Below are 27,490 nucleotides of genomic sequence, written 5' to 3' on the forward strand. Positions count from 1 at the left end.
CTTTTTATGAATGCCACCTGTATAAGAATCTATTAAAACATTTATAGCACATTATAATACATTCATAAAGCATTATAAACATGGCTATATATATTTATTAATAAGCATAACACATTATAGCCATTATAGCCATGTGTCACGATCGCTGGGCGAGCAGGGAATTTAGGATCAGGCAACAGGGATCCCGGAACACAGGGTTTATTGAGCAGACAAGGCAAACCACGGCACACGACGTCAATGATGTAACTGGGAATATATACTCTGACATGGACTTACATGGACTTATATACACAGGACTTAATGAAACAACAAGAAACAGCTGATAACATTGGGATTCCACATGTGGTTAATGAGGGGGGTGTGGCAAAAGGAAGGATTGGATGTTTATTATGTGTTTATTATCTATTATGAATGTATTATGAAGCTCTGATCATTAATGCAAACACGACTATAATGTGCCTTTTTATAAATACCTTCACGATGCAGTACAAAGCATCCTTAATTCTTTTACCGATCATTATAATGCATTATGAAGGTATCAATAATGCATTGCAGATGAGAGCCTCAAGTAAAGTGTTACTGACATTTTAAGACAAAACTGTAACTAGGATTTATTATCATTAATATTTTCTACGTATTTAGTGTATGTTCAGTAATGACTAGAGTGTAAGAGGAACCTGAGCACCTGCCACTTTTGCCTGAACAATCAAAAACTGCCCCCTTTCGAGGTTCTAAGTGTACCTCTTCAATGAGCAGTCAGCAATCCGCCAATCGGAAAATCAGCAGTTCTGTGACCTGCATACTGTAGATTAATACAAGACTAAATAAATGTTTGTTTTAAATCTTGAATAAAAATGAATTATACCCCAACCATTATGCTAATATTATGAATCACAAGGCGATTCTTTACATATCAAAGGAAATTGTATGACCTCCACAGAGGTAGCAATATGCGCCAATATCCTCAAGATGTACGGATCTGTCTCAAGGAAACTATGTAGATTAGAATTTATTGGCTTTTTAAATCCTGATAATTTCTCCAGATTTATTTATGAAATGATGCTCCCAAAAAAGTTCATATAGGTGGCAGGGTCGCTCGGGGAGTACTGTTGCATCACATCTCCAGCATGGGGCTTGGATCGAGTCCCTGCTCCGTGCGTGTGTGCAGAGTTTGCATATTCTCTCTGGGTCCCATAGGTTCCCTCAGAGTACAGTAGCTTCCTCCTGTAGTCAAAAGGCATGCAGTCAGGCTAATTGATCTCTACATTGCCCATAGTGTGTGCTTGTGTGCTTGTAATTGCCTGTGTCCCTGCTTTGTGGCCCTGCAGTTCCGGTGAGAGACTCCAGGCCACCACAGCCCTGCACTGAATAATTGGGTAGAAGATGGAAGACTAGATGAACCCAGGTTTTTAAGTGTATTGCCTGTGATACTTGTATTAAAAAACATTATCTTCCATACTGCTTTATGGTTTCAAAAAACTCTCCTTCTCTCTTTTCATACTGTAGAGTAGCTGGTTCACCGGCACTGTATGAAAGTGCCAACCATCAGCGGTTTCACGCAATCCCAGCGGGACCCGCTGTCAGCCACTGGTACGGAGCCCCCATGCCAACAAGAGAAATTTCACATTAGCGCTTAGAAAATAATCATCATTTGATGTGGATTGCAAATTTGCAACGTTTTGCGAACAAACTGAGCAGATTTCCCCGAACAAAATGTTTTAAGCAGAAGGTTCGTCTCTTCATAAGAAAGTATCTGAAGTGAAGAACAGATAATTTATTTTAGACCATCTCTTGCGAGGAAAAGTCCAAGTGACTCTATGTCTCTCTGGAAATGTACCAGTCAAAACAGGGTGCAACGTATATTTGAGATCCAGGTTTATTCCTGGTTCTGTCACATGACCTGTTAGTTGTGAGGAAACTCAGATAATGCAAGAAAGGCCTGCTTTACAGCGAGCGCAAGAAACAGCCACCTTCCTCACCACTTCCATGGCATACAGCAATGTCTGTTGTCAACTAGGATGCTCCGGGGCTGTGAGAAGTACCAAACAAACACTGCTCATTTTCAAGCACATTAGGTTACTAGTTGAGTCATGGACCGTGGAACGGGGGAAGCCCCCTAACCTGTTCCTGGGTCACTTTTGGGACATCATTAACAATACAGTGATAAGCAATTACAAAGAAACTGCCTGCAGATAATTTAATGCAAAACAATACAACTTTAATAATAAAAGCCTGAATTTTATTTGTGTGTATTAACAAAAATTGGAAGATATATATATATATATATATATATATATATATATATATATATATATATATATATATATATATATATATATATATATATTTTAGCTTGCACTACACTAACAGGAAGACTATTCCATACTCTAACTACATGCTATGTAAAGAAGTGCTTCCCCAGATTCATTTTAAAATGTTCTCCCGCTAATTTTCACTTATGGCCTCGAGTTCTAGTATTTAAACTAATATTAACATAGCCAGGGGCGGCATGGTGGTGCAGTGGTTAGCACTGTTGCCTCACACCTCTGGGACCCGGGTTTGAGTCTCTGCCTGGGTCACATGTGTGCGAAGTTTGCATGTTCTCCCCATGTCATCGTGGGGTTTCCTCCGGGTACTCCGGTTTCCCCCCACAGCCCAAAAACATACTGTGCTGAGGCTGATTGGAGTTGCTAAATTGCCCGTAGGAGTGCATATGTGTGTGAATGGTGTGTGAGTGTGCCCTGCGATGGGCTGTTCCCTGCCTCGTGCCCATTGTTTCCAGGATAGGCTCTGGACCCCCCGCGACCCAGTAGGATAAGCGGTTTGGAAAATGTATGTATGTTTGTATGTGTGTGCGTGTTTATATACTGTATATATATATGTGTGTGTGTGTGTGTGTGTGTGTGTGTGTGTAGATGTGCTTTAATCAGTATAATTGGTTGTGATCTGGAACAGATGGCATGGTGTTGACTGTTGTTAGGAACGTTGGTCGGTTTATATACTGTATGCTGATTCTGTATGAAATGATCTAGAAATTATGCCCCCCCCCCTCAGGGAATAGCATTCCGTTATTCATGCAATGATGTCAGCCAGCCTCATACTAAAAAGATGTGCCCGTCTCACAGTACACATGTCATTCCTCTTCTTCCATTTCTGAGTCACAGGAAATAAGGGGGAGACCTATGAGGTCACAATTGGCTATTCCAGAACTGGAGACAACAAGCATGCGATCTTGCCATAGAAGCCAGTTGGCGAAATTGAGTTCTCTGATTGGGCTGTATGTCAACCATCACCTCTAGTTGTGTTCCAGATCAAATTTTCACAAACAATGGAAGCCGACTATTGGTGGTTCTTAGTTGTCTTTGTCTTTCGCTGTTGGCTTGGGGTGTTTCAGGCTTATGACACAAACAGAGGAGACTGAACAATGTAGTCCATACAGTAATAGTCCAATGTAGTGCAGGTCTTGCATACACATAACACGATACAAAATATCTATATTAACAAAGAAAACATTACTAATAATTAAATTTACCACCTAAAGCAGCACTGAAGGTAAAGTTAGACTACTGAGGCTAGCCTCTAAACAAAGAATAAAAATGACAGCTAAAGTGTTATTAATTAAGTCTAGGCTGTCAAGATAAAACTGAATCATAAACCAGATTCAAATAAGAGGTATTTAATTTTACTGAATCAGAGAGAAAATACATCCTACCATTCATCTTCTAACCACTTATCTTGGTCACAGAGAGCCTGGAGCCTATCCCAGGCCTCTAGGTTTATCCTAGACAGTATGTTGGTCCATAAACATACACTCTACAGGCAATTTCTATGCACCAATTACCCTATCGCCATGTGTTTGGGCTGCAGGAGGAAACTCATACAGCAAGCAATGCTACATACACATTTGAGGCAGGATTCAAACCCCAATCTTTTGAGCTGCGAGGCAGCTGTGTTCCCCACTGAGCGACCATTCTGCCCTACATTGTTTTTTTTTTTGTTTTTTTTTTTTAAAAAAAAGATAAATCCTTTATTTAGCATTTGCACAAGTACATCAGAATTCTTTTCTGTGTGTACTCCATCTTGCTCTTCATAGCTTGGAGGTCACAGTGCAGGGTTAGGTGATGCGTAGCATCCCCCAGACCTGAGGGTTCAGGGCGCATGGGCATTTCACTGTTTTGCCAAGACCTAGACTTGAACTGGGGGTCTGCCTGTCAGAGGTGCTGACAGAGACTGAACTCACTGAGCTGCTCACCGTGCCTATAAGCAGAAGCCCAATATTAACCCAGAGAATGTGATATACTCTGTAGCTCATCCATCTCATTCTAGTCACTTCAGAATAGTCTAGTCACTTCTAGTCTAGTCATCTTTCGATGCACTGAAACTACTTCTGTGAGATCAATTGTTAATTTATATATTATAGGTAAAAATAGAAACCTATTACAGTTAGTCTGTATGGTAACACTTTACATTAAGTGCACCTTCATAATGCATTCATTATGCATTCATAGAACATTCAGTGCACATTCATAATGCATTCATAGAACATTCACAAGCAGCATGCAAGTACACCTTAACATCCTAACATCTCTTAACAGCTTTATTAATAACGAACAATACATGATTATATGATTATAATGTTTGTTATTATTATATAATGTTTGTTATTAATGTATATTGCAGCTGTTAAGAGATGTTAGAATGTTAAGATATACATACATGATGTTTATGAATGATTTATGAATACTGAATGAATACATTATGAAGGTGTACTGAACGTTTTATGAAAGAAATATAAAAGCATTGCAGTATGAAGGTGTAGTTAATATGAAGCGTTACCGCCTGTACAAAATAAGGTTCAATATATTGAGGACGAGTTTTTGAAAGATGACAATTAAGTACATAAATGTGAGTTTATAAATGTGATATGGTAGTTTATTGTCCAAAATAAATCTTAGCGTACCTTAAGTTAGTGGAAAGGTGACTGAATATACAACCACCACTACTGATGAACACACACACAAGATTTTTAATGATGTCTGACTTGTTTAACTTACCAAAGCAGATTTTACAACTTGTAATATGTGTGACTTGCAGGTGTCACCTTGTTATGCTCACAGTTTGCACTGAGTCATTTCACTAATGGGAAATCTCCTCCATGAAGCATTTAATTTTCTGGCAACTTTGCAGCATGATAAGGTTTTGCTGTGCAGTATTCTGTCTCGAGAGAGTAAAAAATACTGCCTCTTGCTGGGTTTTGTGATGAGTCTTCCTCTCGTTCCTCTTCTCAAATTAGTGAAGCTGTTGGACTCCGGGAAAGGTACCATTGTTATCACGTTCAAGCAGGATTGCCCTAAGCAAACATCCCCTCAGTTCCAACCTGACTGATTTTTATCTGCTTTTGCCTTTCAGGCCAATTTTTCCAGGATACGTTATTAGTATATTTCGACAGTGGAGTCACATGATCATGAAATGCACTCGCACGATCCACTGGGACTGTCACATTAATTCCTTTTCCCATAAACCATTTCATTGTCACATTTGGGCAACGGGTGAATGAGCACCGTGGGTTAACACTTAGTTAGGGCTCAATGCTTTTTCCAAAAGATATACTGAATATAAAATTCATTTGGGGTGGTTCGGTGGTACAGTGGTTAGCACTGTCACCTCCCACCCTCGAGATCCGGGTCTGAATCTTTGCCAGAGTTCTCTCTGTGCTGTTTTGGGGTTTCTTCTAGGTACTCTGGTTTCCCCCTGCAATCCAAAAAAACGCTGAGGGTCATTGTAGTTACCAAATTTCCCATAGGCGTGTGAATGTACCCTGTGATGGGTTGGTACCCCATCCTAGGTTGTTCCCAGTCTTGCACCCATAGGCTCTGGCCCCCCTGTCACCCTGAATAGGTTAAGCAATTTCAGAAGATGGATGAAATCCATCCATCTTCCATATGCAGGGTAATAGGGGCTCAGAACCTATCCCAGAAGCAATTAACAGAAGGCAGGGAATAACCCAGGACAGGGTGCCAACCAATCGTAAGGCACACAGTCCTTTCTCACCCATGAACAATTTGGAAACTCCAATTTACCATAGCATATTTTTGATCTGTGAAAGGAAACCAGAGGAAACTCCATAACAACATGGGGAGAACATGCAAACTCCAGACGTAGAACCAGGCCGAAGACTCAAACCCTGATCTCCAGGAGAGTGATACTATTGCGTTAACCCAGCACCACTGTGCCGCTCAAAACATGAAATCCCTCACGTACAAACTAAGTTTATTGCAGGCTTGTCTGAGAGACAAAATTAAAAATTTTGTGAAACTAATTAAGTGAAGTTAATTAGAAGAATGGCACAAATGGGACTAAAATTTGCATTATACTATATGAAAGCAGTGCCTTGAATATTTTAAATTACCAAAATTTTGCCCCATTGTTAAAACATGCAACTGGTTAAAATCAAGTATTATAATTAGTAATACTGGAAATATCTGTAGGCTAAAAAAACACAGAACAGCTATTATTCATTTTATGCACTTATTTTTATTCATGAACAGCCATTTTTTATTTAGGGCATCCACATTGATGACTAATTTTAAGCAGTAGTTAATCAATTGATTCCACATTCACAGTAATCTCTTTATTTCAAGGGAAACCCTTTCAGTCAAGATAGAGGGTTAGAAACAGATGTAGTTGCTTAGTGTAGGTGTCTGTCAGGAGTATTTTACCCCTGTGTAATTACCTTTGGGCACACCTCTGTTCACTTTCATATTTGCATTAAGAATCTGCCGAATCTATAATTCTGTTGAGTCCATTTTATGGGAAGGTATGCATTATTTATTTAGCTACCATGCAGAGTAAAAACCAGGAATGCATCACGCCTTAAATACAATTTAGAATAAGCAAGAGTCAACTGTAGAAAGAGGCATAGCTACGTGAGGACAAAAGACTCATGCGAGTGACTCTACGCACTAGCTGCATAAAAGCAACAATGAGGATACCTTTTATCTCCATCTACATTATTAGATAGGAAGAAAAAGTCATGAAGCGCCAAGCAATGAAACAAGAAGATATACTCCAGTAACACAGCTGCTGTTGTTCTGTTGTTCTGCTTACTAAAGGTTCTTAACCCATAACTAAATAGTTCTTTGTGAGTATTGTGAGTAATGATCTGAAGAAATGTGCCGGAAATATTGTCGTTCATGTAAATGTCTTTTTCTTAGGAATTTATTTTATACTCAACAAAGATAGCATAATTTCAGGAGGAAAAAAAACATGTGGTATAATATTCACAGTCCTTCAACAAAAGAATCTGCATTTCACACTGGAGTGTTTGTTGCATAATATTTCTGATATTTGGCATTGCTAGCTAATGAAAGCCGCACTTTGTTGAGTGTTTTAATGAAATGTGATTAAATAAACGAGTGTTTTGTTTCAGAAGAATTTTTAAATAGAAAAATACCCTTAATCACTTCTGGTCTTTTAATTAAAGTAATTACAGATATTAGACATTCTGTATAAAATATAATCAGTTTTGAACCTGATTAACATCCATACTTCAAATCCACAAAAATGGTGAGTGATTTCTAAGCATAGTCTAATAATCACCACACTTATTGAGCTGAAATTAATGTATGTTGCAGCTTTTACAGACTGATTGTACCTAGCATGGTCATTACAGCCATTAAATTAAGGTGGGTGAGTCAGGTGTAAAAATCCTGTATTGTTTCAAATCTTCGGTTTTATCACATACCATTCAATTACATCAGAACAAATGTCTAATGACAGGAACCATGAAGAGAATAAATACCACAAGACATAGAGGGTTAAATAAAAAGTCTATTTTTTCCAAGAATTTATGGAACAAAATGGAAAAGAAAGTCTATTAAATCTCTATCAGAAATGACTGCTATTCTGCCATTGGAATAGGAGATTAATCTTCTTCATTTTTTTATCAAATGTTGGCCTGAATCTGGACTTCTCTAATGTTTTTGGGTACTGAAAGCTGAGCAGATGTGGCTTTGTTGCCACTATGAATTTAACAAAAAATCCCACAAGACTAATCTTAATTTTCCCCTGCCACCTACTTTTTCCTTGGTGTCTGATCTTCTCGCATTGTTCTGGAAGGTCACTGGGTTGTGGAGCGTGCAAGGAGTTCACTGCCGTCAACAGTGTACAGACTTCTTTATGGTCAGAGGCCTTCTGTAATAGGACTTGAGGAACGGTTCTTTGATATGGAGGCAACTCAACGGCAGAGGCACCCGAAAGCAGCTCATGTGAATTATGAACTCCAAGTGCTGCCCCAGCAGATGAATGTGAGCTCGCTCTCCAGTCACAGTTGTTTTACCACCCCGGTTTACAGCTGAAAGAAAAGATGGAAGTCGTGTCGTTTTTAATCCCATGTGTGCGCTCTCAACCAGTTTAGCCGTCATTTATCATGTTATCATATCTCCTAGTTTTTAGTTCAGAATTTTGTGAGCTCTTAAGTTGCTTTCCATTCAGCTGCCTCTACACTTGAAACATTTCATAGATTCATGTTTATCTGTACTGGGATTAATTACAGGATTGGCCCAAAATAAGGCAACCTTGAGTATAAGACAACCCTGCACTTTTTGGCAACTATTTTTAGAAACAAAAAACCTTTTGGAATACCAAGTCTTACTTTTATAAAGAAAAATTATTTGGTTTAACAAGCGCAAGTTAACCAGCGACCGCAGCTTAAAAAGCAACCACAGCAATCGGATTATAATAAGTGTATTACACAGTGAACATTTCAAAAAACAAACATATTATTTGGGGGAATAGATAATGAATATTACAAAGTCCACAACCCTTGAGGGCGTAGAATGTTTTTCATGCAGCATACCCACACGAAGAGGATAAAAAAAGCATTTTGCTGAGAAAGGTTTGACCCATATTAATAAGTGATATGACAGCTCTTTGAAAATGATTTTTCTATCTTTATTGACAACCACTATCAGTTTATTACTAGCAGCGGCACAGCCAGAGAATCCAACAATTTACACGACACTCAGGGATACATGCTAAACACACATTACCAGGACTGCCAGCTCTCACGCATCTGACGTGTCACTCACGCTTTTTGACTCTCAGCCTCACGCAAGAAATCTTATGGCAAATCCATATTACAGCAAGTCAAAACACTCGTTACAAAATATCATATTCGGTGCTATCTATTCCCTTTTTTGTTTAGACCCCGAATATAAGATGAAACCACATGTGTCAGATTTTCGGGTCAATACCGTATATTGTATGTATTTCGTGATTTCATAATATATTATGCATTTCAGATCTTACGATATTCATCACCAGCCAATAGCTTCTTATTACTGTCTGGACTGGTTAAGGCGGATGTGGATCGTTGTGGAGGCGGGCAGTGGAGAAGTGCACATTCCTTGTAATAACTAAACAAACAAATGCGAAAATAAAACCCTGCGCAGCTCCTGCCAATCAGCAAGGGCAACTAAACATCATAGACATGGCTAGAGGTCAATACTTGTCATCCTGTTGAAGAGCTGAAAATTATTATTACAGTTCATATCACCCAAAAGTGACCCTGGACAAGGTGTGACAGACAGGTACGATGCTGTGATGTGAATATCACACTTACCACATCACTTCATTTACCTGCGATTGCTGAAGGAGTTTCAAGATGCATTTGACATCTGTCAGTCTCTAACCATGATAAAATAAAGGAGAAAAAATATATACAAAAAGGATTGAATCAGAATTTGGATTGATTATAAAAATGAACAGAAGCAAAATCACCTCCACTGCTGTCCTTCCAGAAACTAGGTAGGTAATAGAAGAGTTTATTGGTTGATTTAAAGGAACAGTGGCGATCAGTTGTTTATCAATCTCTGCTGTAAATCTGTAAATGATAAATGTGCTGCTATCTAGAAACTGTGGTAATTATGCAGATGAAAAGTTTAAGTGTCAGTTTTCTAAGGCCAAACACAGGGGCAACTTAATCAGTGGTACAATTAGTGGTTTACAAACACCAGGTGGTACTATTGAATTGCAGTATAGTCTATTGATCTAAAAAGGGGGCTAGATACCTTGAAAAATTATATATTTTAATAATATTGTTAAAGCACATAGAAAGCAATTTATGACAAGCCTGGAGCCCATGCAAAGAAGCTTTGGGAACACAAAGGATATTAGTAAAATGCAGGGTGCACACACATACACATACAGTATACACACACACGCATGCGCACATTTGTAAATATAGATTTGTGGGGACTCTCCATTCATTTCTATCGGGAAAACTCTAAGCCCAACATAACGACCTTAACCCGTACCCAACCCTAACCTTAACCATAAATAAACAAACAAAATATGAGACTTTTGCTATTTTTAGTTTTTGATTGCATTCACAGACCTTTGTGGGGATCTGATTAAAAATGGTCCACACAGTGTCAAAACAACAGGTTTTTTTGTCACATTGTGGAGGTCCCCACAATGTAATATAAACCTAATCCACACATAGACACACACACATACAACACAAACATCCATCCATCCATCCATTTTCCAAACCGCTTATACTACTGGGTCGCGGAGGGTCCGGAGCCTATCCCAGAAGCAATGGGCATGAGGCAGGGAACAACCCAGGAGGGGGGGCCAGCCCATCACAGGGCACACTCACATACCATTCACTCACACATGCACACCTATGGGCAATTTAGTAACTCCAGTTAGCCTCAGCATGTCTTTGGACTATGGGGGGAAACTGGAGAACCCGGAGGAAACCCCACGATGACATGGGGAGAACATGCAAACTCCACACACATGTGACCCAGGCAGAGACTCGCACCCGGGTCCCAAAGGTGTGAGGCAATAATGCTAACCACTGCACCACCATGCCGCCCCCAAGACAAACATATGCATTTAACATAGTATTTATTATAGCTGAAATAATTAGAGTTATTTTGCATCACTTTCACAGGAGCAATTGTTTTATTAATGTTTAAGTGATGGTTAGATTTGACAAGGGAACACGACATACTTTCAGAATGACATTTAAATAGTTCTGCACCATTAATCGTGTAACATGTTAGGAGTTGGGTCTCATATTGGAAAACTTGACTGCATATTCCAGAATTTCTTTTGTTGCTAAAAACTGTTTTTACACAATAGAAATATTGATTTTATATCAATATTATATAAAAATATTGATAAATTTATTGCAAAGAGATATACATTGAGGGTGTGGGTGGATCTATTTATGTAAAAGGTACTGATAGTTACTTCAGATGGAATCGCAATCTGGGTAAACAATAATAGGTTAAAGGCTGCCTATTATTCTGTATTACTGACTATATTTAAGTCTCTTTTTTCTTTTCTGTATGCATGTTAATTTTATCATTTTGGCTTAACAGACAGTCTCCCTACCAACCGACACATTTGTCAGCAACATAGACAAAGTTCACATATAAGTTTGTAATTAGTTTTTACTTTGTAATTAGTTCAGTATCAAGCACAGAAATGACTTTCCTTGGTACAGCATGAGCGCCGCTAACAGGCTGCCTCCTGCCAGGAACACATAGCAGTCTACTTAGCAGTCCTGCACTAGCTTTGTGCGCTACGAGACCATTGTTTTGTAACACAAAAGATGAGCTTGATCAGCCATATCAGATTGTACACAGTCTAGCCACTGCTGCAGGAGTCACTAGGAGTGATACAGAGATTGATACAAACTGCTCTGGTAACTGTGCTGTCTAGATCGAAATTACCACTAGGGGCAATTTCCCTCAAAACACAAAATAGTCTAAACAAGAGGAAAAAGGGGGGTTAGAACATTTAGTGGGCCAGTACGAGTCTGGAGTGGTGACCACCAAAACTGTGGGAAGGTGCCCAATATCCAGTTCAGACTGAGCCTATTGTAGCTGTAGCCCTATGGGCAAATCAATCCACGCCCAAATACTAAAGCCTAGCTCAAGTCTTAAACCTATTCAAGCCCAAATCCCAAACCCTAGCTGGAAAGCTAATTACAGCTCCAGAATGAGGTCTAATCATAATCACCTCAATAACCCTTCTGTCTTGGCCTACATGAGGAAGCCAGGGTAGCAGGAGGAAAGCCCATGTGACACAGAGAGACCATGCAAATTGCACACAGTTATTAGATGGAGTTATTAGGTGACACTGCTGTCCACTGCACCACCCCTGGACGGATATGAAAAAAGTGTAAGATATCTAAAAAAATACTGTAACCCACACTAAGCATACTGATAAGTGGTAATACGCCTATATACAGGAATAAGGGATCAAATCATCATATTACTGTGCTGTCTCTAAAAGTAACATAATTCAAGGAAATAAAATAGATTACAATCAATTGTCTGATTAACTTTAATGTAAATTCCCATCGTGACACTTCTAACGTCTTTGTAGGAGAGTGCTGCTGTTGCAGCACAGCCATTGAAATGCAGAAGCAGGTCGTGCCCCTTTGCCTTACTCCCAATGCTCCTTTAGTGACCCTTGCAGTCCAACAAAATGAGAGGAAGTCCTCTATTCACAAATGTCTTATGCATTATGCATAAAATTAATTTCTTAACTATCCTCTTAGAACTTCTTAACAGATTCTATCTTCTTAACTTACATATTCTTCTCATTTTTCATTTCACCAAGTCTCTGTTAGCAAAAAATGTTGCGTAGCAGGACCTCCAGTGCAATTATAGTATAATGCAACATGTGAGCCTCATTTAATTTAAAATAAGTTTAAAAATCATCATAGCCTGAATCGATTTCCTAGTTGTCATATATGCATTATGCATGTTCATATTTAATGAAACACCACAACGCCTGGATTGTCCAACAGCCCAAACACAGAGGAATTCATTTTTTTCCTTCTCTTTGTCCAAGTCTAAAGTCATATTCATGTATTGTCAAATCCATTGTCATATAAGGTCTATATCTATATTTGAGAGTGGATAATGATTACAGGTTTTGAAGAATGATATCTATGCTCTGCCCCACTAATACTGAATGATTTTCTCTCCTGCATAGAGACTGAAGAGGATACAATGTTTAGTCTAAAATCTAATTAATGAATTTTAAGGAATATTACCAGAAACAATATTGCAAACCATATCCATATCTTTCACAAGAGTGTTACACATTATGAAAAACTCCCGATGACCAATGGAATATGAACCAGAGCACAGTTAATTCAATGTTTTGGTCAAAATGTTCACTGTGCTGCAGAAATGATTTACATATATGAAATATGAATAACAAAGCATCACTTTACTTGTTACATATTTCACATGGAATTAACTCTTTCGTATAATAATTTATTGCCATTGTTATCATGTGGTCCTAGCTAATTTCAACAGATTTGACCTCCATTTACTTAGGTAACCAGCTGAAAGCCAAGGGCCCGAAAAGTGATGTTTTCCTCTTTCATTGCAGTTAAGCTAACATTCCATCAAACGGTGCCCTACTTATAACAGTGATGGGCCCAAATAAGGCATGCAGAATCTATGCCAGATTTTCACTTCAAAAGGAAGCTAGTCCCTTGGATAAGTACATATAATTTTGCTTCATTACTTACTCATTTGTATTCCGATTCAATGCCATTGACACACTGTTGTTCCTGTGCTTGCAAGCATCTGCTCTTGCATCTTATAATGAGCTAGTTTACCTCCCTCCCCCACAAAAAAATAGCTACAGGACCATGTGCAATACGAAGTGTTAAGTGTTGAGGCATAGCCGCTGCTCCATCTTGATTTTACTACAAATTATCGCTTAAAACAGTCTTTAATTTTTTTTCAGCCTAGTTTTCAAGGTGGATACCGCCTCTGTAACATGTCTTGCGTGAGCTCACCAAGTTTCTTAATTGCACAACATGGATCTCAGCACAATTTCCTGGAATGTAAAGTTAAGTATAGCATGTGCAAGTTTTCCTGTTCTCTTTGTTACAGCGCTTAAAGGGACACATTGGTGAACAAGAGTTATCATAACAGTTCAGCTGGTTAAACAGATATTCATAAACATGTAAAAAAAATCAGCTGTTACTTTCTCTACACTCATTCTCATTGTACTACCTTAAAATATGATCAGAAGTATGTTAGAGGAATTGGACACGTCGGCCACACCCATTGTTGACACTGGTGTATAATTAAAGCCCACAACTTTACAATCTCCAACAACAACACACTAGCAGCAAATGAGTACCATCATAGGATGCCATCTCTCCACCCGTCGGTTTACCAAATTTCTGCACTGCTAGAGCTGCCCTGTTCAACCGCAAGTTAAGAAATGGTGTAGTAGCAGTATCTGGGCGAAAATTAAGTGGTGAAGTGGTCGACCGCACACAAAGGGTCTCACACAAAGGGACCTGATGACCCGGTATCAATACTGGTGGCAGCAAATATTGGTAACCCCCCCCATACAGACCCACACACACACACACACACACACGCACACACACACTCAACCACGTAATCCCTCCGCACACCACTAGGGGCACGTCCCACATTTAGGATACCTCCGCTTTATTGTGTTTCTGCTCCTAATTGCTTTCTCAGTTGTCTGCATTCTTTAATGGAGCATTCAGTCTCTTTCAGCCATTGTCATTTCTGTTCCTATTCAGTTTCACATTTCTACCCACATAGAGGATGTCCGTAGCTTACATGATTTTTTTGTTTCTTTCTTTGTTTTACTGAGTAATATGACTTTGGTAGCCCAGCTGGCATTTGCCCATCTGACTGGTTTTTACATTTTGCCCTTTTTAGTCTTACATAGCGGTTGACATCCCAGGATCTGTGGGTTGTATGACTTCAAGAGAAATGATCATTGCTCATGCCCCCCGAGTTATTAATATATTTCCCCTGAAGACTCTTCAAACCGCTAGCAATTGCCAAACATTTAGTCACTACCTGCGAGTTCCTTAGCATCTTCTGAAATGCTGCCTTATCTGGTTACCCGTACACTGAGTGACCTTGAAATGTGTATTTGGAGATCTGAGATGACTTTCATATTTAGTCTCTTCAAACCCTTCAGCAGACATCTGAAGCACTCAGCTCACTTTGAAACACGCCAAACTGGCAGTTACCTGCCCCACTGAGGTTTACACTGTAAGGCCATTTCTACTGTAAGGCACTCAATTTATAGCATGGAGTCATAACTACAGTATACACCAATGAGCCAAAACATGATGAGCACCCGATCATGGACGTATGCTGCATGTACAGTATGTTATCTCATAAAAAACAGTACATGTCAAGGTCTGCCCTGGACGGGGAGGCACAATGATAGCAATTGGTCCAGAAAGATGATGCTTGGGATGCCCCCTATGACGAAGTGTATAGAGCATAATTCAGCATAAGACACACTCCTGCAGAGTGTCTGATTTTAGATATAACCTACTGTAGGTGGATACAACAAAGGACTGACTTTGGAATTCTACAGAAGCAGTTCCTGACTCCTGATTTGACTTAGAAAAACTAACCACAACACTTCATGTGGAAATGGCCATAACGTTTTGGCCCATCTGTGAATCTAGGGATGTATTTAGATTTTTTTTAACAAGGGCAGCATATGCACATACTCCAACAAGAATCTTCAGCAGATATAAAAAAACAAAAGATCTACCACCCTTAAGAAAAGACCCTAAAAAAACTATTAGTTTCTTGTCGTGATTTTCAATGCACTAATCACAGTGAACTGTGGTGTTGATTAAATGAAGGCCTGACAAGTTAAAAACAGGAATGTATTCATAATAGTCTTGAAGTAATTGGTTTAACTAGATCGATAAGGTATATGTCAATAATGTACTTTTCAATGTTCATGGAATTAGGTAGATTTCCGTACTGTACAGTAATTGCTCTTCAGAAGTCAGGTGGCACAGTGACCCAGTGGGGAGTTACCTTACATCTCCTGGTGTGCGAGTCTGACTTTCTCCCCACCTCTGATTGGCTTGTTCATGTCCCCTGCGACACACGAGGACCCCGTCCAGTCCGTGCCATTCGCTGCTGACATGGGAAAGGCTCCAGATGCCCCCTCCAGGCTAAACAGCTGGAAAATGGATGGTCATCTGAGACTGAGGTAATAAAATTATGTTTTGCTGAAACACTGTACTCCGTAGGTCAGCAAATGGGGGCCCGTGGCCCGAATCTGGCCTGTCTAGAAAATACGTGGCTGTTTCCCTTTTTAGTTTTCTTTTAAAAAATGCCAGATGGTATCTCACAAAACTGATACAGACATATCACTTAATAATATTACTTATTTTTAAAAATAAATGGTTCTTTAATTAATATATAAACCAAACTTATTTAAAACAAATATACGCATTTCCGTGTGTCTGTAAAACTATACTGGCCTCTTACTGAGCACTGATGAAAAAGCTGGCCTGTGATTGAAACTAATTGCTGAACTCTGCTGTACTCATTTTCCATTTTGTTTAACACATCATTAAAAATTGCTATATATATATATATTAATGAAATACATATTCCAGATAAATAGAGACAATTTTACAGAACAATAAAACACCACTTGACATCCTGTCCGCGTCTTTCCTCTTAATACTGTGAAGTCTTATTTACTCTCAGAATTTGCCTTTTCTGCATTGCATTCAAGAAATACAAAGGCTTCTCTACCTCGCATCAGCAAAATCTTCAGAATTCAGAGGTTTTGACCTCTTTTCCTAGACAAATCCAAAATCGTGATGCTCCCAAAAAATAGCAACCCAGACGCCTTTATCTCATTCAGCAGATTAACCACGCTTCCCTCTTTCTTCAGCACACATACCCTGCATCTCTGTACCTCCCGTCAGACTCACCTTAATGCAATACAATGGTACACGGAAATAAACGCTTTGTAGACAGAAATTCAGCATGGCACTCTAACATGCTCTAAACAGAGAAAATTATTTTTAACTCTGCTTTTACTTTTGCCAAACAAACAAGGATATTGCAAACATAGATTATTTCTATATCATGCAAACCAGTCCATTAAGTCAGTGTACCACTCTTGGCTGGATTACTGCAACTCTTTCCGAAATTGACTGCCTGGCAGCTTGTGCTGTTATACCACTACAAATGATTCAAACCCCACTAGCATGTCTGGTATTAAAGCAGCCACTATGCTCTCATGTTACACTTCTCCTTGTCCATATTCATTGGCTCGCTATAGGCACTCACTTCAGGTTCACATCTTTGCTGCTGATTTTTGGTCATCAAATGGCAGGATCTTGCATTGAGTCACTCATCGAGACGTGTTTCATCTTGCCATCTTCAGCCAAAATAAGACTAATTCTAGATGTTTCCCATGTGTGGGTCCTCAATGGCTGAATGAGCGACTCATCCACATCTAGTTAGCACAGGGCTACTCGTTTCTGCTCCTGGAGATCTATCACCCTGCAAAATTTAGGTGCAGCCCCAATTTAACACACCTGATACATATAATCAGGTCCTTCAGTATGTGTTAACATAGCTGGGGCACATTCAATCTGAAAACGGTGTGCAATGTTTTGTTACAGTTTCTAAAACGACTTTTCCTCAAAACACTGTGAAACGTGCAACAGATTTTGAGGTATGTTTTCTTTCATTTGGTGGGTATGTCAGAGGTGTTACAGTACTCAATGAGCAGCAATGTGTACATGAACCCTGCAGAATTATAAAGGCAACAGTCACAATGGATAATAGCTATAGTTGGAACGTTTACGTAACACGACAGGGTCTTCAATGCACCACTGTTTCCATAACAGTTCCATAACGGGTATTGAACATAGCCCTGGTTCTAATACTGAGATGCTGCTGAAGGGCCTAATTTCTGTGTCAGGTGTGTTAGATTAAGGCTGCACCTAAGCTCAACAGGAAATTAGATCTCTTGGAGAGGGAAGGAACAGCCTTCGATTAGCAGAATCTGTCAGCCTTAAAGAAACACCCTTAGTCTTTTGCCAGAAAACCTCAACTTCCTCAAGCTCCTCTTCCTGGAGTGTTCTTTGGTTATTGTCTCTTGCAAACACTGGATGTTGTTATATTTGTACTCATCAAGTAAGCACCTAGTCCTCATGGTGTTTTGATTTAAATAATTCTTCTGGTATTAGGTTCTTAGAATGTTTAATATAGTGCTTGCTCTACCAATTCTAACTTTCACTTGTCACCTGTTTCTCCTTCACAACTTTATGCTTGTGATATAGTTTCAGCCTCATTCGTATGTCACTTTGGCCAAAAGTGTTAGCTGAATCAATCCATCCACCTTCCAATACTGATCCAAGTTCACCTGGAAATAATCCCAGGCAGTATAGAGCACAAGGTTGTGGTACACTCTGGATGGGTTGCCAGTCCAGAACATATGCACTCACCTACAGAGGTGTCAGTTAGTCCTGAAACTGTTGTGAGGCAACAGAGCTACTGCCTGAGCCACCAGTAGCCACTAAAAAACTCAACTTTAAATGAAAGAAATACTGAGCCAAGTTTAATGAAATGCTGGAGAGTAACAGAAACAAAAGACACCACTCTTTTGGCTTCAGCACAAGAAAAACATAAAGGAAAACGAAAATGTGTTCGTCTTGGAAAGGACTAGCAGCTGTGGGTCTGAGACACAAGGTCTGAGTGTGTGTGTGTTAGAGGCCAAGAGACAAAAGAGAAACCAATTTTATATTAGCAGTAAAAAGGTGCAGGCAAATGAACAGGCTGTAAAATCGAATGTAGCCCTGGTGCATTCATAGCTGCTAACTGTGGCTTAAAGGCAACATGTTACACTTAGCTGTAGCTATAATACAAAAACAGAAATTTCACAAACACACAAGCATACAGCTTTCACCATTTTGCAACCTTGCAGTTGGTTGTTTGATGCTTAAAAACCTGGGGTTGACCTGGTATTTACCATATACTATATATTGGACATTTGTATAAACAAATGTGTGTTTCTGTAAAATCTTTGCTCCTCATTTTATTCTTTTATTTTTTCCTTTTCAGGACAAAACTTCATCATTATTCTATTTAAAACAGACACAATTTAATAAAAAAGTCAAGACTAAGTACAGTTCAGCAGGAATGAGAGCATGAACCAAAAAAGACTAAATGAAAATATGAGTAGGCTTATTTTTACCCTGTTTTTTATACCGATGGAAAATAACGATGAACTCAAATTCGCTATCCGAGGGGACATGTTTACAGCATGAAATATCTGACAAATCTAATGAGGTTTGTAGTTAAATACACATGTAGAGCATGTATTGGTAATGAGTGGTTTTTTAACTGGGCAAAAATGTCAAGCTGAACAAGCATACTCAGTCCCTTGTCAATATCTTTACTGGACAGGAAACGTCAGGAGATGTGAAGAATGGTCAGTCCAGTTAAGATAAAGCAACCAATGTTATCAGTGGACATCCAAGAAGTAGGCCTGTCACAATAACTACTTCAGTTGGACGATATATTGTTCCAGAAAGAATTGCGATAAACTGTATTATTGTCATTTTAAGATTATTTTATGCCACTGACGTAATGATAATAGCATAATAATACAAGTACTGTATACCCTTTTAAAGAGCAATACATTTTTAATTATTAAGAATATTTAGACATTGGAATTGAAATGTCAAAAAATGCAAATATCCTAAACAAAACATAAATAAAACCACACATCCAAAAAATAGATAAAATGTAGTCTCAAGCTCTCTTAATAAAATTTGAATTACATATTAAACATTTGATGCAGGTGTACAAAGATTCTTTCATTCCTTTGCAGGCAATATACTACCAACCCAGCTTTGTGGAGACTCCACTCAGTGACACAAACGCACCTTGATCGTTCATCGGCCAGGGGAAAAGTGATAGGATGTCATAAAGAAGTCAGACCAAAGACTGTATAAAAACACCTTCTCTGCCTTCTGTGATCAGAATGATAATGATTATATGATTCTTCACTAAGGGGTTATAAAGACTCCCAGATGGCTACAAACTAAAATAAAAGGCCTCTGTACTGCAACGTCAAAAACCCTTGTATGTTATTGCATCAGTGTTATCAGAGTATTAATTGTTTTTTTGCTTTGAAATCTAGTTTAGTTTTAGGAGTGGTTTTGTCATGGTTTTCCCTTCCAAGTCAATCAGGAGTCAGGAATCGCTTGCGTAGTAGCACAGAGGTACAAACATGGCTGGGCACCCTGCAGTTACATAATTTTGAGACATTTTCTTATCTGCTATCTTCTAGTTAGTCATGGGCTGATCACAGGATGATCCTGTGCAGTATGTATGGACCAGCCCTGAGCTGAGCTTGCAACACAGAGAGCAGATGAAAGGGTAAAAGCAGCAGAACTGGCCAAAATGTTGCCGGCATTCATTGTTATGTAAAGGCAATTTGCCAGTATCAAGGTCAGAAAAAAATTATCGAGGTTGTGTCCATATATCGTGTGATAAGTCGATAACATAATTATCTTGACAGGACATCCAGGAACTGACAAGCATATCAGACAGTGAACAAGCCTTTAACATATGGACATACCAAGTTTTTCTATAAGGTATTAATTAAATGTGCCACAAATGGGAGGCAACCATATTGCCATCGTCTATTAACTGGAAGGTGTCCCTGATGCCCTGAATCGACATAGAATCCACACATATCCTCATGACCCTGAACTATGTAAGCAGTTGGAAGATGAGGATATACGCGTAGTAGAATAGTCATGCTTTATTCATGCCTGTGGGGAAATTGTCTTTCTGCCTACACCATCTTGCTCTCCGCAGATACATATATAGGTAAGAGCAAACTTCGGGGGTCACAGCACAGGGTCAGCCAGCGTGCAGCGTCCACATTGGCATCAATCTGCCAGCCACGGGATTTGAACCAGTGACCTTCCGACCATCCATACATATGTTATAAGGTAAAGCTAATGTATCTTGCATACATGTGTGAATCCTCAGTTTGCTCTATATCACATAATGATTGTCACTGAGGTCTTTCCTTATCTATCTCGCTCAAGATGCCATACATCTTGTTTGGTGTCACAGCTCTGCTCTATTCACGTCTCTTGAGCCCCTCTTGCCAGCGGCAACCACAACGCGTGGCTGAGAAGCATTTTCCAGTTAAGAGCAATAAAGGCTCCCTTTGAAAGAAATAATTAAAGATGGCAGTTTTTTTCCTTTCTTTCTTGCAGCCTCTTTCGGCAAACACTCTTCCTGCGCACCGCCTGTTACAGAGCTGCCATTACCTTTAACACGCTTCAAACTCACTCATGGGAGTTTTACTTGCGCAAAAATGTTCTGAGGGCAGAAGAAAAAAAATTACTGGTTCAGACAGATAACCAATTGGATTGTAGAGGAGGTGGGTCCAATCAACTAGAGGAGGCGTGGCCAAGACATCTGATTGGTTGGTCCTGCCCCCTCTACTAGCACATGCCTTAATAACCATAACTGTAATCCTTATCTGTCTTGCTCAAGATGCTACACACGAGCACCATTTTATATCAAGGCCCTAAATTATGCCCGCTCTTGCTGGAGCCTCATCTCTGTGGCCTTTCATTTAATTAAAATTACCCTGGTTCACTGCTTACTGAGGGGGAGTCCTGTGAACTGCAGTGTATCAGAAAGAGGCTAACGTGAGTTAGCAGGGCCTGTTTTACTTCATCTCTCGTGTGGTTCGTTCCTCACTGTATTCCACAAGGACCCTACTCACATAAGACGAATAATCATAATCGTAGCAGCTAATTTACATTACACAAGATTTTGTATAATGGGTGATAATGCACAGGTGAGCAAATGGGGATGTTATCAGACTTCGTCTAGCCCTGGGAGACCACGTTCCCTTGATGACTTATCTTACAAGGAACAAGCATTCAGAAATGCAATGTAGCTATAATGACAGACAGAGAGACAGACAGACACTGGGACATGATATGACACATATAAGCTACTTGGAAGATGAAAGACTAATTACTATTGACCTATTTATGAATAAGATCTTGAAAATTCTGAAATTATCATTTAGTTGCAGGCTAGCATAGGCGTTACTCATGGCAGCGGGTGGGACACAACCCACCCAGTATTCAAAAGTGTGCTGATCGTCCTGCCCAATGTTTTCTAGGATTTTGCTTTTAAAAATATTAATCACTCCGTGACCCAGACGGATAAGCGGTTTGGAAAATGGATGGATGGATGGAAATATGAATAAATTTCTCAGGAGAATTTGGTTGTCATCTGACCTACTGACTAAGGGGAACATTTTTTATTTTTGTTTAGCTAATTTCAGTCGTATACGCTTAAACGACTTTATACAGTTAATATTGAAATGAGTGGGTAGCCTATACATACATACAATAGACAAAAATACACACATACAGGATACTGTGAACAGGTGGATTTGACTCAGTCACTTCATGGATCTGTCCTTGTCCCCCAAATATTGAACAGTCTACAGTGACGGCTTTGAATAGCAGATACTTTCATCAAAAGTGATTCACAATTTCCACAGCTAGACGGCCTTTGCTAACTTCCTCAAGGTTACGTCGGCAGGGTACTTCCTGGGCACACACACTGGTAGCTGTCTGGAAAAATAAGTCCATTTCCCTTACTGCCACACTGCCTACTGACCCGGGCAATTATCTACTCAGTTTCCCAAAAAAAAAAGTGGCTGAAATTAATTAGAATTAATTAAAATAGAATGGAAGGAAAGCACCACCTACGCTAGCGAGTAAAACATCAACAAAACAAAAGAGGACTAAAAGGCCTGATATGTTGAAGACATGGGGGAATGGGCAGGAATGTAGGTAACAGAGGCGTCAGAAATGTATGTAATACTGGCCTTAAATATACATAGAATCTTTACTGATATTCAATTAGATATGGCTGAAAGGAAAACCTGAATTCAGTACTAATAGAAAGCAAGACGAGACATTTCACAGGTACAGTATGAGAAATGATATAGAATAGAACCGATAAGAATAGAAACAGCGCTCATAGTAAACTCTATAATCCCACAAGTACTTTTTTGATATAGCAAAGGAAGTTTTTAATTACTACACCAAATAACTAATAGTGAAAAAACAACATATTTTATGTTAGCATTAAGATATTATGAACAGTGCAGTTCAATATATCATAAAAAAAACACGAATATAAAAACTGCCTGGAAAATGCAGTGCATGAGGCAGCGCACATCAATTGCTGTGCGCTACATTCACCGATTTGGGTCGTCAAGGCAACATCATTTGTAAGGACTGTAATATAATGAAGAGGTAAGCAGTAGTAGAGCATCGGAAATTATGGGGAAGGGGCGGTTATTTCACTTGCGAAAATATGAGTGTTCAAGTGGACTATACTGAATGTTTCTAAAGAGAAATAGCTTAAATTGATTGTTAATTGCCTTCATTTTAAAAAGTGGAGATTTTCAGAAGAAAAAGTGCCTCAGCTTGAGGCCCTCAAAGTCATTAAGAACAGTGAACTGTGGGAGTGCAGACTTTCATGCTCTTTAACTGCCCACGTCAATGGGCTTGTGAAGGGGAGAAGAGGGTTCACCTTGTTTTTCTTGTCAGGTCGACATAGTTCGGTGACCCTGTACTGGATAAGTGGCTATAAGATGGATGAATATGTACAGAGTACAATGACATTCCTTCTTACATGCTTCCTGTAGACCTCACTGCCTAATAAATGAAAGACAGTGAATACGGAATGAAACAGGGAACAATAACTACAGTACAACAGCCAGGGGTAAATAACAGCAATAAATAAATTAACAAACGAATGAATGAATGAGGGGCGGCATGGTGGTGCAGCTCTGGGACCCAGGTTCGAGTCTCCGCCTGGGTCACATGTGTGCGGAATTTGCATGTTCTCCCCATGTCGTCATGGGGTTTTCTCCAGGTACTCCCGTTTCCCCCCACAGTCCAAAGACATGCTGAGGCTAATTGGAGTTGCTAAATTGCCCGTAGGTGTGCATGCGTGAGTGAATGGTGTGTGAGTGTGCCCCGCAATGGGCTGGCCCTCCATCCTGGGTTGTTCCCTGCCTCGTGCCCATTGATTCCGGGAAAGGCTCCGGACCCCCCGCGACCCAGTAGGATAATGGATGGAAAATGGATGGGGATGGATGAATGAATGAATGAATCAATCAATCAATCAATGAAAAACAAACAAACAAATAAATGACATGACAATAAACAAACACTTAGCAAGTATATTACCATAGATACATCTGCAGGCAGACTCTGGTGAAGAAAAGTTGAGAGTGTCTATTGTGATGCAGTTTTGGTGCACAGTTAGCATCTGTTGAGATGCCTAATTAGGTAGAAACTGTCAATGAATTCTGTGGTCTGAGAGGAAAAGTAGAGTACTCCCTACCTGAGGGGTTGAATGGTGGGCTATCCTGAATGCCTCGCAACAAGTCATCTTACAAAACAAGCCATTTTTGTTTAAGCACCTAGAGCAGTTTTTCCGAACCCGGTCCTTGGGGATCCTCGGCCCAAGTTTTTGCGAATGTGGACTGTCTGGTAGGGAGCCTGGAGAGAGCAAAAACTTGGACTGTCTGGGGGTCCCCGAGGACCAACCAGGTTGGGAAACACTGACCTAGAGTTATTTTTAAGAACAAATTAAGTTCCTGAATTGAACACAACATGACCCTCTAAATTAGACAGGCAAGCACAGCTGATTAAGAATAAGGCAGGCCAAATATTCTCATACTCCTTTTGGCAGGTTGGCCACCCAACCCTAATTGTCTTCATTAAGAAAGCCTCAGATTCCAGTCTATGAGACTAATTATGAGATTTTTTTCTCTCATTGGGGAATGTGCATGCATAACAAAAGGCCAAAGTAATCACTGAATACGAAACAGCGATTACTGCCAAAGTGCCTCTGAAAAGGTTCATTAATCAGCAACCAGCAAGTACCACTTCAATGGATGTGGCAAGACCATCTCTGTGCATCATCAAGACCCCTGCCAAGAAATTAGTCTGCAGATTTTGGAAAAGCTCTGCTCTGGTGCTTTCTTGTTTTGGTATTACTGGGGATAACACGAGGGTCGGGGTTTGAATCCGGCCTCCTCTCTAAATGTGTACCTGCGTGTGGAGTTTGTATGTTTTCCCTTGGCCATGAGGTCTCCGCCGAAGTCCAAAGATGTGCACTTACATTAATTGGTGTCTCTAAATTGCCCATAGTATGTGTGACCTGTAATGGACTGGCATCTTTTTCACAGTGTACCCTTGCCCTGTGCTGCCTGGCATAGAATTCCCCCCACAATCCTGTCCAAAAAACATTATAATAATAATTAAACTTTATTGATCCCCTTGGAGAAGCTCTCTTCTTGCCTATCCTACATATCTTGCTCTTTATGACACAGGGGTACATATGTAGGTGAGACCAAGCTTGGAAGCCAAGGGCAGCCACCTGTATTGGCACCCATGGAGCTGGGGGTGAAGGGCCCCGCTCAAGGGCCCACAGATTTAACTATTCTGCCGAAGTTGGGCTCAAACCAGTGACCTTACAATCACAGGCTTAATGGGCTGAGTCACACACCATAGCTAAAATAGATGGATAGTAAGACTGTTGAAAAAGGCTGTCAGAAGGATCCCTATTATACCTGAGAAGAAAATAAAATCTATTAATGAATCATGACAGTGTTTAGCAACAGTCTCCTAATGAAGATAAACTCTACTGCTGCAGAATCCATAGTCTAACTGACTAATAAGATTCCTATTATCACTTTAATAAACGTAGCTTTGACTGATGCGTCTTCAAATACAGAATTCCTTGGAGAGGAATTATTTTCTTCAGACTGTGAAATGAAGGAAGCCTGACATCCAAATCATAAAATATTAAGGATCCTATTATGCATAGTCCCTACAGTAGCTATCTGTGTAAAAATGATTAAGAAAGTGTCCGTAACTACTAGATGCTGAGACTAAGACTAATTTTAGAAGAGAACCATGATGCTAAGACTATCCGACTGCACTTACACAAGTACGGGGGTCCACTGTATGAAACCATGTTCCGAAAATAAACTACAAACACCGCATCTTTGCTCCGTGCATTCTTACCGTGTTGTTTCATGTGGGCTACATAAATCCGGACAACACAGTGAATTTTTTTACTTAATTTCTAATCCTGTAATTGAAATTTTAATTGGAATATAGGCTACTACTCACAAAACTGAAGTGAAACAATTGTCACATTGAGAATGGCTGCTCACCCTCATCTTCCAGCCTGCACACATTTATCAAAGCGTCCCAATCATTTTATGAAAATAATTATTAAAGTATGCAAGATGGTCATATGTTAGGCTTATAAACACACTACATATCAATCACTCTTCAGTTTCAAACAGGTGGAATTAAAATCACCGTCTGACAAATAACGTCTCTTTTTCAGGAAAGACCGACTTCTGTTTTATGGCTAATATGCTGATTATAATCTGTTATGATCTGCACTGATGGTGCGTCGCTTTAAATGTTTCTGCCGCGGGGAATTGTGGGATGTCATTATCTCCCTAATGGATGGTCCGGTGTTCCTTATGCTAAATGAGATAGGAAAGGAATCACTGAAGCACCTTTCCTTGGCATTTTACAGAACTGAACAGCTCTTTTTATGGCTGCCACTTACTGCAGACACTTCCTGGTCATTTCACTCAGTTAGGAACCTTCCTAAGCAAAAAAGACCTTTCGACCGCAGTCCGAGTCTTATCACAGCTTTACTGGTGTCTCCTGGCCTCCAAGCCTGAAATGCCCATTTCAACTATTGCTGTTAAATAAAACGGCTTCTATATTTGCGAGAAAGCACTTTATCATTGTTTTGTCAGGTAAGAGGTATCCTCTCCAGGTGGTTCATCAGCACTTGACTGGCACTGTGTATCAGTGTGGGTGCAGTTTCTGTATGGTGAAGTCACCACATCGATGCATCATCTTCTTATGTGGTATACGAGGAGTGGAAACATTAATTCTAGCAGAAAAAGTCATCAAATGGCAAGGATAACCAAGGATAACCAAGGATAACCAACAGCATCATATGATGAGAGGATAAATACTTACATTATTCTGTCTCATCTTTGCAGCTTCTGCTCATGGCCTATTATATTCTATAAGTCACCAAATAATTGGTATCTCGAAGCGTCAGGTGTTAAGGAACCATATTCCACGCGATATCCCATCATGCACTTTAAGACCAACACGGCACCAGAATATTGCTTAGCATTAAAAACAAATTGCTGGTTCCCATTCAGGTTTGCACCTCAATGCAATATGTCCTGCATAATAGGAAGTGCAAAGAACTTTAGGTGGGCTATTGAATTGGGTGGTGAACACTGGCTCATTGTAAAAAGATAACACTAAATCGAAGGCAGCTAACAATAGATGAGGGCTTCACTGAGGGCTTCACACTATGGTGGAAAATGACTTTGTGAGTGTTTATGATTGTGGTTCTCTGCAGCAGCATTTTGATAGTTATTTAAAACTGCAAAAAGCATCATTACGGGAGCTTTTTCATGTACAGCAACAAGGCATTGGTCCATACTGGTTTGTGATAAGATACTATATTTGTCAATACAA

The 27,490-nt window shown here is 39.6% G+C and overlaps 1 long non-coding RNA gene across 1 annotated transcript in view; it reads right to left on the bottom strand.

The window, feature by feature from the left end:
- The window catches only part of LOC125709101 (uncharacterized), a 43,347-nt gene extending 26,010 nt beyond the window's left edge, over positions 1–17,337 (bottom strand). The window contains exons 1-2 of the long non-coding RNA XR_007382612.1: positions 17,163–17,337; positions 15,888–16,035 (exon numbers count right to left, since the gene is read on the bottom strand). This is a non-coding gene — a long non-coding RNA (uncharacterized LOC125709101). The remainder of the gene's footprint in view (positions 1–15,887; positions 16,036–17,162) is intronic.
- Between the last annotated feature and the right edge of the window lie 10,153 nt (positions 17,338–27,490).

The sequence above is a fragment of the Brienomyrus brachyistius genome, chromosome 15 (assembly GCF_023856365.1).
Source record: "Brienomyrus brachyistius isolate T26 chromosome 15, BBRACH_0.4, whole genome shotgun sequence".
NCBI lineage: Eukaryota > Metazoa > Chordata > Actinopteri > Osteoglossiformes > Mormyridae > Brienomyrus > Brienomyrus brachyistius.